General features: G+C 44.4%; 1 protein-coding gene and 1 long non-coding RNA gene across 2 annotated transcripts in view; one reads left to right on the top strand and one right to left on the bottom strand.

Annotated features, from left to right (window-relative positions):
- The window catches only part of agpat4 (1-acylglycerol-3-phosphate O-acyltransferase 4 (lysophosphatidic acid acyltransferase, delta)), a 174,503-nt gene that overhangs the window by 134,586 nt on the left and 25,162 nt on the right, over window positions 1-14,755 (bottom strand). The window lies entirely within an intron of this gene.
- The window catches only part of LOC125455122 (uncharacterized), a 29,655-nt gene that overhangs the window by 13,875 nt on the left and 1,025 nt on the right, over window positions 1-14,755 (top strand). The gene's annotated exons all lie outside the window — the stretch shown is intronic.

Raw genomic sequence — 14,755 nt, 5'->3', positions numbered from 1 at the left:
TATACAAGAGCATTTTGAGACCAAGCAGTGTTGGGTCTCTTGAAGAGCATTAAGGTGGATAAGTCCCCAGGGCCCAGTGGTATCTACCCCAGGTTCTTGACAGAGGCAAGAAAAGAGAAGGATAGGGTCTTGACCAAGATCTTTGTATCCTTATTAGCAGCTGGAGAGGCCCAAGAGGACTGGCGAGTAGTTAATGTTGTTCCTTTATTCAAGAAAGGAAAGAGGGATAATCCAGGAAACTATAGACTGGTGTGTCTCACACTGGTGATTGGGAAGCTATTGGAGAGAATTCTTAGGGATAGGAGTTATGTGCATTTGGAAAAACATGGTCTAATTAGGAACAGCCAGCATAGCTTTGTGCAGGGCCGGTCATGTCTTACTAACTTGATTGAATTTTTTGAGGTGGTGACAAAGGTGATCAATGAGAGTGGAACAATGGATGTTGTCTACATGGATTTTAGTAAGGCTTTCAACAAGGTCCCTCATGGTAGATTCATCCAGAAGATTAAGATGCGTGGGATCCACGGTGCCTTGGCCGCTTGGATTCAGAATTGGCTTGCCCATAGTAGACAGAGGGTAGTGGTGGAAGGCTTTCTTTTCTGGCTGCAGGTCCATGACTCATGGTGTTCTGCAGGGATCTGTACTAGGATCTCTTCCGTTTGAATTCTTTTAATGACTTGGTTGAAAACATAGATGGATGGATTAGTAAATTTGCAGACAATACAAAGATCGGTGGTGTTGTGGGGGATAGTGTAGACAGTTGTCAAAGGATACAGCGGGATTTTGGTCAGTTGCAGATATGGATGGAGAAATGGCAGGTGGAGTTTAATCCATGTAAGTGTGAGGTGCTGCACTTTGGGAGATCAAATGTAAAGGAAAAGTATACAATTAATAGCAGGACCTCAAGCAGCTTTCATGTACAAGGCATCTTGAGGTTCAAGTCCATAGCTCCCTGAAAGTGGCCACACAAGTAGATAGGGTGGTAAAGAAGGCGTATGACATGCTTGCCTTTATTGGTCAGGGCATTGAGTACACGAATCAGGATGTCATGTTGCAGCTTTCTAAGACTTTGGTTAGGCCACACTTATAGCAAACAGAGCTGAATACTATACTGTATTACAGGGAGGATGTGGAGGCTTTGGAGAGGGTGCAGAAGAGGTTTACCAGGATGCTGCCTAGATTAGAGGGTATGAACTATAAGAAGAGGCTAGAAAAACTGAGGGTTTTTTCTCAGGAATGGCAGAGGCTAAGGGGAGACTTGATTGAAGTCTGTAAAATTATAAGATGCATAGATAGGGTTAACAGTCAGAATCATTTTTCCAAAGTTGAAATGTCTAAAACTAAGGAGTCATGCATTTAAGGTGAGAAGGAGAAAGTTCAAAGGACATGTGAGGGGCAAGTCTTTTTTAAGCAGGGAGTGGTAGGAGTATGGAACACATTGCCAGGGTTGGTTATGGAGGCAGATACGACTGGGGCATTTAAGATTCTTTTAGGTAAACACATGAACATGCAAGGAATGGAGGGATATAGACTAAGGGCAGGCAGAAGGGATTAATTTAATTTGGCATCATGTCCAGCACAACATCATGGGCCAAAAGGCCTGTTCCTATGCTGTGCTGTACAGTTCTGTGTTCCATGTTCTTTATGTTCTCTGTTCAAATTGGACATAGCAGATGGTAGAATTTGAATTCAATTCATATCTGAAATTAAGAATCTAATGTTGACCACGAATCCATTGTCGATTTTTGGAAAAACCCATTTGGTTCATTAATGTCCTTTAGGAAAGTAAACTACCACCCTCACCTGGTCTGGCCTATGTGATTTCAGACCCATCAGCAACGTGGTTAACTCTTAATTGACCCCTGGGCAATTAGGAATGGGCAATAATTGCTGGCCTAGCCAGCAACACCCCGATCCTGTAAATCAATAAAACAAGATTCATCACCTACCACCCTGCCTTCATCATTATCTTTGTCCCTTCCTCAAAAAGCTCAATCAAATTTGTAAGACACAACTTTCCCTGCACAAAGCCATGCTGTCTGTCATTAATAAGTACATATTTTTCCATTAAGAATATTCTCCAATAATTTCCCTACTACTGACCATGATACTCACCACCAGACTGTAATTTCCTGAATTATCCCTGTTGCCCTTCTTAAACAAGGGAACAATGTTGGCCATTCTCCAGTCCTCTGGGACCGCTCCTGCAACTAAAGAGACTACAAGGATTTCAAACAAGGGGCCAGCATTTTTCTCACCTCCCTCCCTCTGTATTTTGGGAAAGATCCCATTAGGCCCTGGGGACTTGTCTACTTTAATGCTTTTCAAAACACCCAACACCTCCTCATTTTTTATGTTAACATGACCTAGAATAGCAACGAATCTTTCCTGCGACTCAACATCCACTTTGTCCTTCTCCTTTATGAATACCAATGCAAAGTATTCATTGAGGACGTCACCCAATTCCTGCAACTCCAGATATAAATTCCTTCCTTTGTCCTTGATTGGATCTACCCTTCCCCTATTAATCTTATTGCTCATTGTATATGTATGAAACATTTTGGGATTTTCCTTATTCCTGCTTTTAAAAGACATTTTGTGGCCCCTTTTAGCCCATTTAATTCCTTGTTTGAGTTCTTTCCTGATATCATTGTATTCTTTGAGAGCTCTGCTTGTCTTCCGTTTCCTAAACCTTACATATGCCTCCTTTTTCTTTTTGACTGCACTCTCAATTTGTCTTGGCATCCCAGGTTCCCGAGTCTTGCCATCCCTATCTTTCATTTTCACAACAGCATGCTGGTCCTAACCTCGAAACAATTGGCCTTTAACAGTTCCCGCATTCCAGATGTAGTTATACCCTCAAACAGCCACGCCAATCTACTTTCCCCAGCTTCTGCCTAATATAGTGGCAGTTAACCTTCCCCCAGTTTAATATTTTTACTCCGGGACTACTCTTGACCTTATCTATAAGTAATTTAAAACTTACAGAATTATGGTCATGATGCTGAAATGCTCCCCTACTCGATCAGCTAGTCAGAGTCGTTCCTCAGTACTGGGTCCAGTATGCTCCTTCCATAGTTAGACTTTTTACATATTATTTCAAAAAAACTGTACTGCACATATCAAATGAATTCCAAACCCTACAAAGGATCAGTGATTCGGAACAGTCCAAGTACTTTGCAACATCATGAACAGGTAGAACTTCAGTACGTAGTGCCACTTGGTGTCTGTATACTGCAGGTGTACACATAGCTTTATGCAGCCACTCAAAGGTGGCCATCAGGATGAGTGTGGCATTGGGTACATCTTCCCCCCTCCTCTTATCCAGAGCTTAAATGTGGTGTCACTGTGCACATGATTCATCTTGGATCTCCACTTGAAGTGGAAAGTGGCTTAGCTGACTGCTAAAGCACAGGTTCAGGGAATGGGCCAGACTTGCGCACATGCAGCAATATCAAGAGTACCTCATCCCTGATAATCAGGTTTTATTCTTGCAATGGAGAGGGGGCAGTGCTCTATAAGGCAAAAGTTTCTGCCTCACCCTGATGATACACTCCTCCCAGGTTTTTGCACACACCCCATTTCCTGCAAACTTTATTCTCAACACCTTCAGATAATCTGACCTGATGTGAAAGGGATAAAGGATCATTTGGCTCACTTCACAAAGAACATGGCCTTGCTCTTGCCTTGATTTACCTCGGCTTCCGAGGCCAGTTTGAATTGGTTGCAGATGCTCACGAGTGTGCACTGAAAGCAGATCTCGGCAGAAAACAGTGACATCATCCATGCCCCGGGAGGCTTGGACCTGCAGGCCTCTGCTGCTTGGAATAGTCACCTTTCTCAGACCAGTATCCTGATGGACTCGGCAAAATGCTCTGTACAACACACAGAAAAGGCAGGAGAGAGCAGGCAGCCCTGTGTGACTCCAGGTCTGATTGGGAAGCTTTCTGATTCTCACCTGTTGATTGAGGCTGCTCTAATGATGTTGGTGTAGAGTAGTCAGATCCAATTTTAGATTCCGTCCCCAAAACCCATTTTGGAAGCAGAATCCACATGTAGAATGTAGAACATTACAGCACAGTACAGGCCCTTTGGCCCTCGATGTTGTGCCGACCTGTCATACCGATCTGAAGCCCATCTAACCTACACTATTCCACGTACGTCCATATGCTTGTCCAATGACGACTTAAATTTACCCAAAATTAGCGAATCTACTACCATTACAGGCAAGGCGTTCCATTCCCTTACTACTCTCTGAGTAAAGAAGCTACCTCTGACATCTGTCCTATATCTTCCACCCCTCAATTTAAAGCTATGCCCCCTCGTGCTCGCCGTCACCATTCTAGGAAAAAGGCTCTCCCTATCTACCCCATCTAACCCTCTGATTATTTTATATGTCTCAATTAAGTCACCTCTCAACCAAAGGTGTGCAATATCCTGTCAGAGGCCTTCTCCTGGTCCAGGCCGATGTGGCAGATGTTGAAACCCTTATCCTTCATGTAAACAATATTATTCCTGAGGAACACAAGGCTCTTAGAGATTTCCCTGTCTGTATGACTCAAGTTTCGTTGGGGTGAATCATTGATCTCAGAGCAGACCTGACTTGGTTATTGAGGATCTCAGACAGGTTTTTGTAATCAGTACTCAGCAGTGAAGTTGGTCACCAGTTTCCTCCTTCTACCTCTGCCACTTGTTGATGAGGATGCCCTTGAGCATGGATTCACTAATGCTACTTGCCAGAAGCATACTGTCACATACCTCCAGTAAGTCCTGGCCAATAAAGTCCCACAGCACTGTATACAACTCGACCAGTAAGCCATCACTTCTGGGGGTTTTATTCTTTTCAAAGGCCTGAAGGGCCTTGGTCAGCTCATCCAAAGATAACAGTTAGTCCAGCCTCTCCTGCATGCTGTCATCTAACACCTCCATTCTAGGACAGGAACGACTGGGAGGCTTCGTGTCACCAAAAGATTTGCTGATCCTGAGGATGTTGGACTGAAATAATGTTAGCAGGTTATCTTCTTCTAACAGTCTGCTTCTTCTAACATATGTTCTTCTAACAGTCTGCTGCAAACTCGAAGAGAGTTTTCCAGGTACTTCAACCTTCCTTTTGATTTTCTCGATATTTTCTGAGGTCAAATGTTTCTCATTCAGTTTCCATTTTTCCTTACTGGCCCACTGGTCATTCTGTGGGTAACAATTAGCCAGCAGTGGTCAGAGAAGAACACTGGCTTGATGTTGGTGGACCTGATTGAGGAAAATTTGGGACACAAACAGGAGATCTATTGTTGAGTGGATAGACCAGTATGGGCATGACCAGGCGTATCAACACTGCATGTTGCCTGCAGGAGTGCTAAAGACATCATGCATCTTGATGACTTTAAACATTTCCATCCGGAATCTGGACATGAGGTCCAGTTTGCTGTTTGACCGTCTGAATCATCCAGCCGTATCAATGATGCAGTTGAAGTCACTGCCCAGAATGACTGGTTTGGACGTTGCTTGCAGCAGTAGGAACTGCTTAATGATGGCCAGACACTCCCTCCTTACCATCAAGGTGTACACGTTAATTAGTTAGAGCAGAGCATTTCAGTACATAACATCTGCTACAAAGTAGCACTTCCCCACTACCACCTTAACCTCAGCGATGGCGAAGTTGACTCCTTGCAACAAAATACCCAGGCTAGAAGTTCGGCAATCATTACCCCCTCTGACCAAATCAAAGGCCCTTGGGAATGTAAACTTAATTATTTCCTGTAGCTGCTGAAGTGCAGTACCGACACTCCTGCAGAAACAGGAGTTGCGCTTTGACGTTGGCCAAATTGAGACATATTGCATTGTGGCTTTTATGCTACACACATTTTATGCTGGCAATTTTCAAACCATTGTTAAGATTTTTTTTAGATCACTATATTGCCCAATAAAGATTTAAAACTGGTCTTTTTACCAGGCGATGGTATGTGCAAACTCTTGTACTTTCGCAGGGCTATGGTAGCTGCCCTATTCCTCCTCAGGACATTATCCTGATCGGGTGTCATTAGGGCAGAGACAAAGTCAGCATGGTCTGGTTTCATGTTGTGCCCCGAATCGAGCTGAGCTGTTGTTGTGCTCTAGTGGTGGTTTCCTGGAGATACGCTGTGCTGGGCACCTTTATGTTCCTCATGTTAGGAGGTTGGGTTTCACACGGCACCTCATGTTTCCAGGTCCGGGGTGCTCATCCATTGATACTACACTCTTAGGCAGATGTTAATTTGGTTAATCACTTTCTGGAGGATCTTGCTTTCTTTTCCTGAAAGTTTTGCCTTCCTTCTGACTGTCCCTGTTCTCAGTTATCTTATCGGAGGGTGGAGTCTTACTGTTCTTTTGGGGTCCACTGCTTGTGTTGCCACTTCTGACCATTTGTGCATATGCATTTCTCTCCCTTCTCATGTCTTGCACAGGCCTTGTACAGGCCTGATTTCCAACAATGGTTGCACTTCTTGGACTCCATGCAGTCTTCCATCAGGTGCCCCTCCTGTTAGCAGTTTCTGCAGAGGGTCACTTAGCAGTCTGCCACCATGTGCCCTGACCTCCTGCAGGTTTGGCACACTCAAGACTGTCCCACATGTGTCAGGTAGGTTCAGCTCCCACCAGTCATAAAGCTGGTGGATATTCCCACTGGCATCCACATTCAGGGGCGCCTTGACCTGCCACTTGCTGGTCCAGATTCTGAAGGGACCCCACTACATTGGTGCTACCTCTTTCAAGTTGTACATATCTTCCTAGAAAGATAAAGACATCTGCTACAAGGACATGAGGGTTGTACATATGGATAATAACAACTCGGCTCCACTGTGCTGGGAGGACAAACAATGATGCCACATTGCACTGAACTATCAATGTCTTCCAGGTAACTCACTTAGGACATTGAAGCGTATTCTGCACCAGGCTGATAAATAAAAATATTCAGTGGTAGTTCAGCCATCATTGTTTCTTTACCTGGCTTGTCCTTGACCAAATTTTACTGGAATTATTCACTGATCATTTTCATCTGAAAGGTTAACAGATATGGTCAAATGTTTTCTGTAGATAGACAAAAGAATGCAAAATGATTTTAATCAGTCTAAACCACTAGCCTTATAAGACCTACATCATCCCTCTTGGTAGTTTCTAATTAACTTGTTGAGAGAGATGATTACTCAACTATGGATCACATGGTATGGAGCTGGAGGAACACAGCAGGAGGCAGGCAGCAGAAGAGGAGCAGAAAATGTGACGTTTTGGGTTGGGAATCTTCTTTAGAAATAGGGAGCGGGAAAGGAGCTGGAAAATAAATAGAGAGAGGAAGGGTGGGGCTGGTAATAGGTGAGTGCAGGTAGGAAGTGGTGGGGATGGTCAGTAGGATGGGGGTGCCGGATAGGAGAGAGAAGATGGACAGGTTATGTCGGATCAAGCGGGCGGGTTGGACATGGGATGAGATGGGGGGGGGGGGTTTTAAAACTGGTGAATGAGGGGGAGGGTTGGACATGGGATGAGACCGGGGGGTGGGGGGAGTTTTTAAAACTGGTGAATTCCCAGTTTAGGTCATCAGGCTGTAGGCTCCCGAGTGGAATATGAAGTGTTGCTCCTCCGGTTTGCAGGTGGTGTCATTGTGACACTGGAGGGGGCCCAGGATAGACGTGTCACCCAGAGGTTGGGAAAGGAAAGTAACATAGCTGGTGACCAGAAGGTGTTGTCATTTGCTGTGGACAATCTGCAGATGCTCTACAAAACAGTCTCTGAGTCTAAGCTTGGTCTCAGTGATGTAGAGGAGGTCACATTGGGAGCAGCGGATACAGTAGACCAAGTTGATGGATGTGCAGGTGAACCCCTGTCTGATATGTAAAGTTTGTTTTATGCCTTGAGTGGAAGTGAGGGAGGAGGTGTAGGGACAGGTGTAGCACTTCCTACGGTTGCAGCGAAAGGTGGTGGGGTTAGTGGGGACTGAGGAGCATTCGATGGAATCGTGGAGAGAGCAGTCCCTATGAAAGGCATCCGCATCCAACATATCTTTCTCCGCCACTTCTGCCATCTACAAACCGACTCGCAATCAAAAAATGATATGGTACACTGACCTTTACATAGCCAAGCCCCAGCGCCAACTCTCTGACAACTCCTCCTACCGGTCCCTCAATCATGACACCACATCTGACCACCAAACCATCATCTCTCAAACCATTCATAACCTCATCGCCTCAGGAGACCTCCCACCCACAGCCTCCAACCTCATCGTTCCCCAACCCTGCATCGCCCGTTTCTATCTCCCTCTCAAAATCCACAAACCTGACTGCCCCGGCTGACTCATTATATCCGCCTGCACCCGCCCCAGTGAACTTATCCCCCCTTACATTGACTCTGTTTTCTCCCCCACTTTGAAGAACTGTCCACCTACAGCCAGGACACCATCCACATCCTCCACCTCCTCCAAGACTTCAAATTCCCTGGTCCCCAACACCTCTTATTCACTATGGATATCCAATCCCTGTACACTTGTATCCTCCACACAGATGGCCTAAAGACCCTCCACTTCTTCCTCTCCCGTAGACCCAATCAGCCTACTTCCACTGACACCCTTATCCACTTAACAGGATTTCTCTTTTAATTCCGCCACTTACTACAAATGAAGGGGGTGGCCATGGGCACCCACATGGGTCCAAGCTATGCTTGCTTCTTTGTCGGATATGTGTAACAGTCCCTTTTCTATTGTTACACTGGCACTATCACCGCCTCTTCCTCCTCATCATTGATGATTATATTGGTGCTGCTTCATGCTCCAACGAGGAGCTTGAACAGTTCATTAACTTTACCAACACCTTTCACCCCAACCTCAAATTCACCTGGACCATCTCCGATACTTCTCTTTCCTTTGTGGACCTCCCAATCTCCATCTCCAGTGACTGCCTTGAAACTGACATCTATTTCAAGCCCACCGACTCCCACAGCTACCTGGACTACACTTACTCTCACCCATCTTCCTGCAAGAACGTCATCCCTTACTCCTGAAACAACAACGTTCCTGCTCCTCTTCTGCTGCTTCGCCTGTTGTACTCCTCCAGCTCCATACTGTGTTGCCTCTGACTCCAGCAGTTTTTGCTATCTCTGGAACAGGTAGGACCTGAACCCAGAACTCCTGGCTGCAGTTTTTGCTATCTCTGGAACAGGTAGGACCTGAACCCAGAACTCCTGGCTCAAGGTAGGGTCACTACCACTTCGCCACAAGGTCCCACATCTCTTTATTCCTGTACCCTTCCTCGGGTCCCACATCTCTTTATTCCTGTACCCTTCCTCTTCCATTCAGTCATAGCCAATGACATGCATCCATTTGGCTATAGCTTTGTGAGAATGTACTGATGACGTGTGGACTATTTTATTACTACCAAATTAAACTGCAACCAATAGGTTCACTTTTCTAAAGAAGGATTTACAAGACTTCTCTATTTTCCCAGGTGTGAATGAACTTCAAACAGACTGAAATCAACCTGAAGGAATGATTTTGTTTACCCATGGTAGCCATTTTCCTAATAATACTAGAGAGTCTTTTTGATGATCATGCCAAAAACAGAAACTGTCTTATCTGCTTAACATTGCCAATGACGTGAAGTCTAAATTTTATCTCTAGTATTTGAACAAAGCCTGGGAATCATGACAAAATTATTGTAGGTGGGGCTAACTAACAAGATAAAAAATCACTGAGATTATAGTCATTACCGCTTATAGTGGGTGTGTTTGTGTGAGCCCGATTAGATCAGGCGGCAGGAAATTGATAGTAATGATCTAATTTGAAGGTTCAGGTATGTACTAATGAAATGCTGAAGTTCCACCATCGTACAAAGGTATAGCACCTTCAACATACTTCAGCACCTCAAAGCACTTCACAGGTGAACCTGCAAAGAAGTTTGACACTAAACTACACTAAAGAGATTATTTGGAGAGCCAAAAAGACGTGACAGACAGGTCAAAGAGGTGAAAATGAAGATTGGGGCCATGTTGTTTTTAAGAAGTTGACGGTTAAGATGTTAACGTATTACAATGCTGGGTTTCAGTGATTGCCTGAACACCTAAAATAAATAACAGTTAGGAAGGTGACCCAAATTTATTTAATAAAGTCAGAATAGATGAGATGGAGCTTCAAACTGCAGATGGCACATTTAGCTGTTTGTGTGGGATCTACAAATCTTGCAGTAATGATAATTCAAAGGGATTTAGAGCTAAATTTGCTTAAATTCATTCAGTAAACCTAAAAGGTCAGGTAAAGATCAGTCTGGAGCAAGCTTCAGTATCAGGGAGATCGATAAGGCTTAGAACATAGAACATAGAAAAGTACAGCACAGTACAGGCCCTTCGGCCCACAATGTTGTGCCGTGGAATAATCCTTATCCAAAAATAACCTAACCTACATTCCCCTCAATTCACTGCTGTCCACGTGCATGTCCAGCTGTGTTCACCTGGGTGGCAACTTTGAGGGAGCTATGCACTTGAACACCAATATCCCGCTGTTCCTCCACACTGCCAAGAATCCTGCCTTTAATCCTATATTCAGCATTTAAGTTCAACCTTCAACTAATGACTCCGCTTCCACGACTACCACTGGTAAACTATTCCATGCACTCACAACTCTCCAGAGAGAAAAGTCCGAGTTCAGTCAACCTCTCCTCGTAAGACAAGCCCTCCAGTCCAGGCAGCATCCTGGTAAACCTCCTTTGCACCCTCTCCAAAGCCTCCACATCTTTCTTATAATAGAGCGACCAGAATTGGACACAATATTCCAAGTGTGGTCTCACCAGGGTTTTGTAGAGCTGCAGCATAACCTCGCGGCTCTTAAACTCAATGCCCCTGTTAATGAAAACCAAAGCACCATATGCTTTCTTAACAACCTTATCCACCTGGGTGGCAACTTTGAGGGAGCTATGCACTTGAACACCAAGATCCCGCTGTTCCTCCACACTGCCGAGAATCCTGCCTTTAATCCTATATTCAGCATTTAAGTTCAACCTTCCAAAATGCATCACTTCGCATTTATCCAGGTTGAACTCCATCTGCCATTTCTCAACCCAGCTCTGCATTCTGTCAATGTCTCGCTGAAGCCTGCAATAGCCCTCAATACTATCAATGGCACCTCCAACCTTTGTGTCATCAGCAAACATACTAACCCACCCCTCAACCTCCTCATCCAAGTCATTTATAAAAACTACAAAGAGCAGAGGCCCAAGAACAGAGCCCTGTGGGACACCACTCAGCACTGACCTCCAGGCAGAATATTTACCATTTACAACCACTCTCTGCCTTCTGTCAGCGAACCAATTCTGAATCCAGACAGACAAATCACCCTGTATCCCGTACCTCCTGACTTTATGAATGAGCCTGCCATGGGGAACCTTATTAAATGCCTTGCTGAAGTCCATGTACACCACATCCACAGCTCGACCCTCGTCAACCTGTCTCGTGACTTCCTCAAAGAACTCAATAAGATTTGTAAGGCATGACCTGCCCCTCACAAAGCCATGCTGACTCCCTTTAATCACGCTATGCTTTTCCAAATAGTCATAAATCCTATCCCTCAGAATTCTTTCCAAAACCTTGCTGACCACAGACATAAGACTGACTGGTCTGTAATTTCCAGGGATTTCCCTATTCCCTTTCTTGAAAAGAGGAACAACATTTGCCTCCCTCCAATCTTCCGGTACGACTCCCGTGGAGTGTGAGGAAGCTTAGAAAGGATCTCTGGTTTCTATATATATGGGTTTCTGCTTGCTGAGAGAAGTTAGTTGTAGTTGTAGTTTTGGAGCTGGGAGAATACTAAAGCAGAAGAAATATTGCTGTTGGCAGTCAGTGTGGGCAAGAGAACTATCTCGAAGATATTGATAGTTGCAGCTGGGTGTGTGTGTTTGGTGGAACCAAAGCAACCAACAGTAGTGCCACTTAGTGAAGCTAGCTGATTGCAAAAGTGATTTGATGCCAGAGTGCAATTTCAGGAATACAGTGGAACACAGTCTTAGGGAAAATGATTGAAATATCTGGGTATGATGAGTGATTGAGGCAGTCTGTAAAGGAGAGTTTGTGAGGAAGTTTGAAGATAGATCTCTGAGAGTACAACATTGAAATCCCTTGTAAAGAAGATAAAATTTTATATTTTGTTACCCACAGTGTCACTTGCATCAAGAGTTTGCTGGGAAATCCATAGGATTTGTCTTGACTGCATTCACTACTTGGTATTCTCTGTGGGATATTCAACCACATGGTCTCTGTCACCCATAATTGCTTCATTATAGTTATGGAGGTTAGCGTGTAAGTTAGTGCTTCCCAAACATTTTTCCACTGTAACCTCATTCTGAGGCTTGGAAATTGTCGTGACCTTAGAAAGAGTGGGATGTGGAGGGAAAGGAAAATGGGCACTTGTAGTAATTATAATGAGGTCAGTCAGGTGGACCTCTTGGAATATGAGTTCCCTGACTGGGGCTGTTAATCTGGTCCAATCAGGAAGCCCTGGCTAAAGTATGAAGAGGGGAATGTCAGAGATATTGATGAATGAGGTAGTACTAAAGTCAAGGACTGTTCATGTGGAAATAAAGGGTGACTAGGTGACAGGATATTGGCCTCTGCAGAATTATTTCAGGAACCTGCCTGTTAGAGAGGGAGCACAGCTGTCAGAGCTCAGTCAGAGCTCCAACATGGATTACTGTGTTAAAGGCTGTGCCTGTAAAATTTCAGTTTGGAACCTTATTTGGGGTCCCAGTGATCATTTTGGGAAGCCTTTGTTTTGTTGTTCTAACCTTTATAGGAAAGTTTATTTTGTTCAAAATTGTGGATCATTAGGCTTTATTCCATTAGCAAGTACTTGGTATATAAAATTCTGTCTCCTTTAAGCATAACAAGAGTTACTGATCCCTGGCAATACTTTGTCAAAGCAACCTTGATCGTAAAACAGCCTATCACTTTTTCCTTTGACAGTAAATCTTCATTTTATGTTGTAGAGCAAATGAAAACCTCAGTACATACGGCTGTTTTTGCCCAATAGAAATGGTGCACTTAGGTTGCTTTGACCTGTAGCTTTGAAATTGACATTCAGAAAAGGCAATTCAGGCTGCAAATTCTAGCTCTAGGTGGCACAAAGAACATGAACCCACAAAGATCCACTGTACTTCATTCTTAACTGATGGAAAACATCAACTAGTCTCAAAGATGGTGCTGACAGAAGTTCTCAGAAAATAATTTCAGCCAGAAATTACATTTCATCTAAAACTTAGGAATCTGGAAGCTAGCTGACTACAGTGACCTTCCTCTTACCATTTGTATCTACATGGTAGCTCTCCTTAGCCACCATTCCTTCAATGCATCTGCTGCCTCCAACTACCCCCCCCCCCCTCACCCGCTAACTCTCTCTAGATGCTGCACTGCCCAGGGATAGGCCTTCACAGAGCTGGGAGGACTATCTGGGGCCAGGGCTTCTGCTGCGCTTGTTTCCCCAACCTGATGGTCTCCCTTGCCACCTCATCAATGAGCTTCTCATCGCACAGAAACAGCCCCAGCCCCAGTGCATGCCCACCCAGCTCCATAAAATGCTCCTCTTGAACAGCATGATGGCCATGGAGGGGGCTATGTGGGGAGGCAGCAACAGTGAAGAGCTACTCTGCAATCATTGCGTGAGGAGGAAAAGCTCCATGTCATCAGGCCAAGCCTTCCCAGTCTGGTCAGCCCCAGCCTCTGTCTTCCCATTGCCTTCTGTGTCCTCCTCAATCCATTTCTCATCCTTAGCCATTGGAAAACTGACCAACTTCCCAGGTAACATTATCAGCCCATGCATGGGTGTGGTGAGGTTAGTGGGGCCACCTGCACAAGCTCTGAGGCTCTACATTGAATATGGTGACATCAACGGTGTGTGTGCAGATGCATTCTGGCATTGTGGCATCAATGAACAGATCTTGATATAGCCTAGCTGACATCATGGACTGCACATGCACAGGACCACTTTGGCATTCTGAAGAATCATTGTAATAAAAGTGGCTATTATTTCCAGCATCTTAAATATGGACGTTTTAAGTGGCCAGTGGGCTAAAAATGATAGATGGAGTTCAGTTTTGATAAATGCGAAGTATTGCATTTTGGTGCAACAAACTGAGGCAGGACTTATACAATTAATGGTAGGGCCTTGAGTAGTGTTGTAGAACAGAGCGACCTAGGTGTTCAAGTACATAATTCTTTGAAGTGTGCATCACATATTGATAGGGTAGTTAAAACGTTGTTTAGTATGCTTGCCTTTATTGCTATTTGAGTGTAGGAGATAGGAAGTCATGTTCAGGTTGTATAGAATATTGGTGAGACCACTTCTAGACTACTGTGCCCAGTTTTTGTTGCCCAGTTATAGGAAGGGTATTTTTAAGCCAGAGAGGGTTCAGCAGAAATTTGCCAGGATGTTGCCGGGTATGGAGGTTTGAGTTATAAAGAAAGGCTGGATAGGCTGGGCCTTCTTTCACTGGAGCGTAGGAGGTTGAGAGGTGACTTTTTAGAAGTTTATAAAATAATGAGGGATGTAGATAGGGTTAATCATAGATTTCATTTTCCTAGGTTGGGGGTTTTCAAGACTAGGGGGCATTTATTAAAATAAGAGGACACAAGCTTAAGAAGACATGAGGGGCAAATTTTTTGCACAGAGGGTGGCTCATGTTTAAAATGAACTTCCCATGGAAGTGATGAAAAGAAGTACAGTTACAATGTTTAAAAGGCACTTGGATAAGTGCTT

Source organism: Stegostoma tigrinum, chromosome 9 (assembly GCF_030684315.1).
Source record: "Stegostoma tigrinum isolate sSteTig4 chromosome 9, sSteTig4.hap1, whole genome shotgun sequence".
In the NCBI taxonomy this organism is placed as follows: Eukaryota; Metazoa; Chordata; class Chondrichthyes; order Orectolobiformes; family Stegostomatidae; genus Stegostoma; species Stegostoma tigrinum.
Note: the sequence above shows the minus strand (reverse complement) of the source record. Positions and strands in the feature narration are given on the sequence as shown.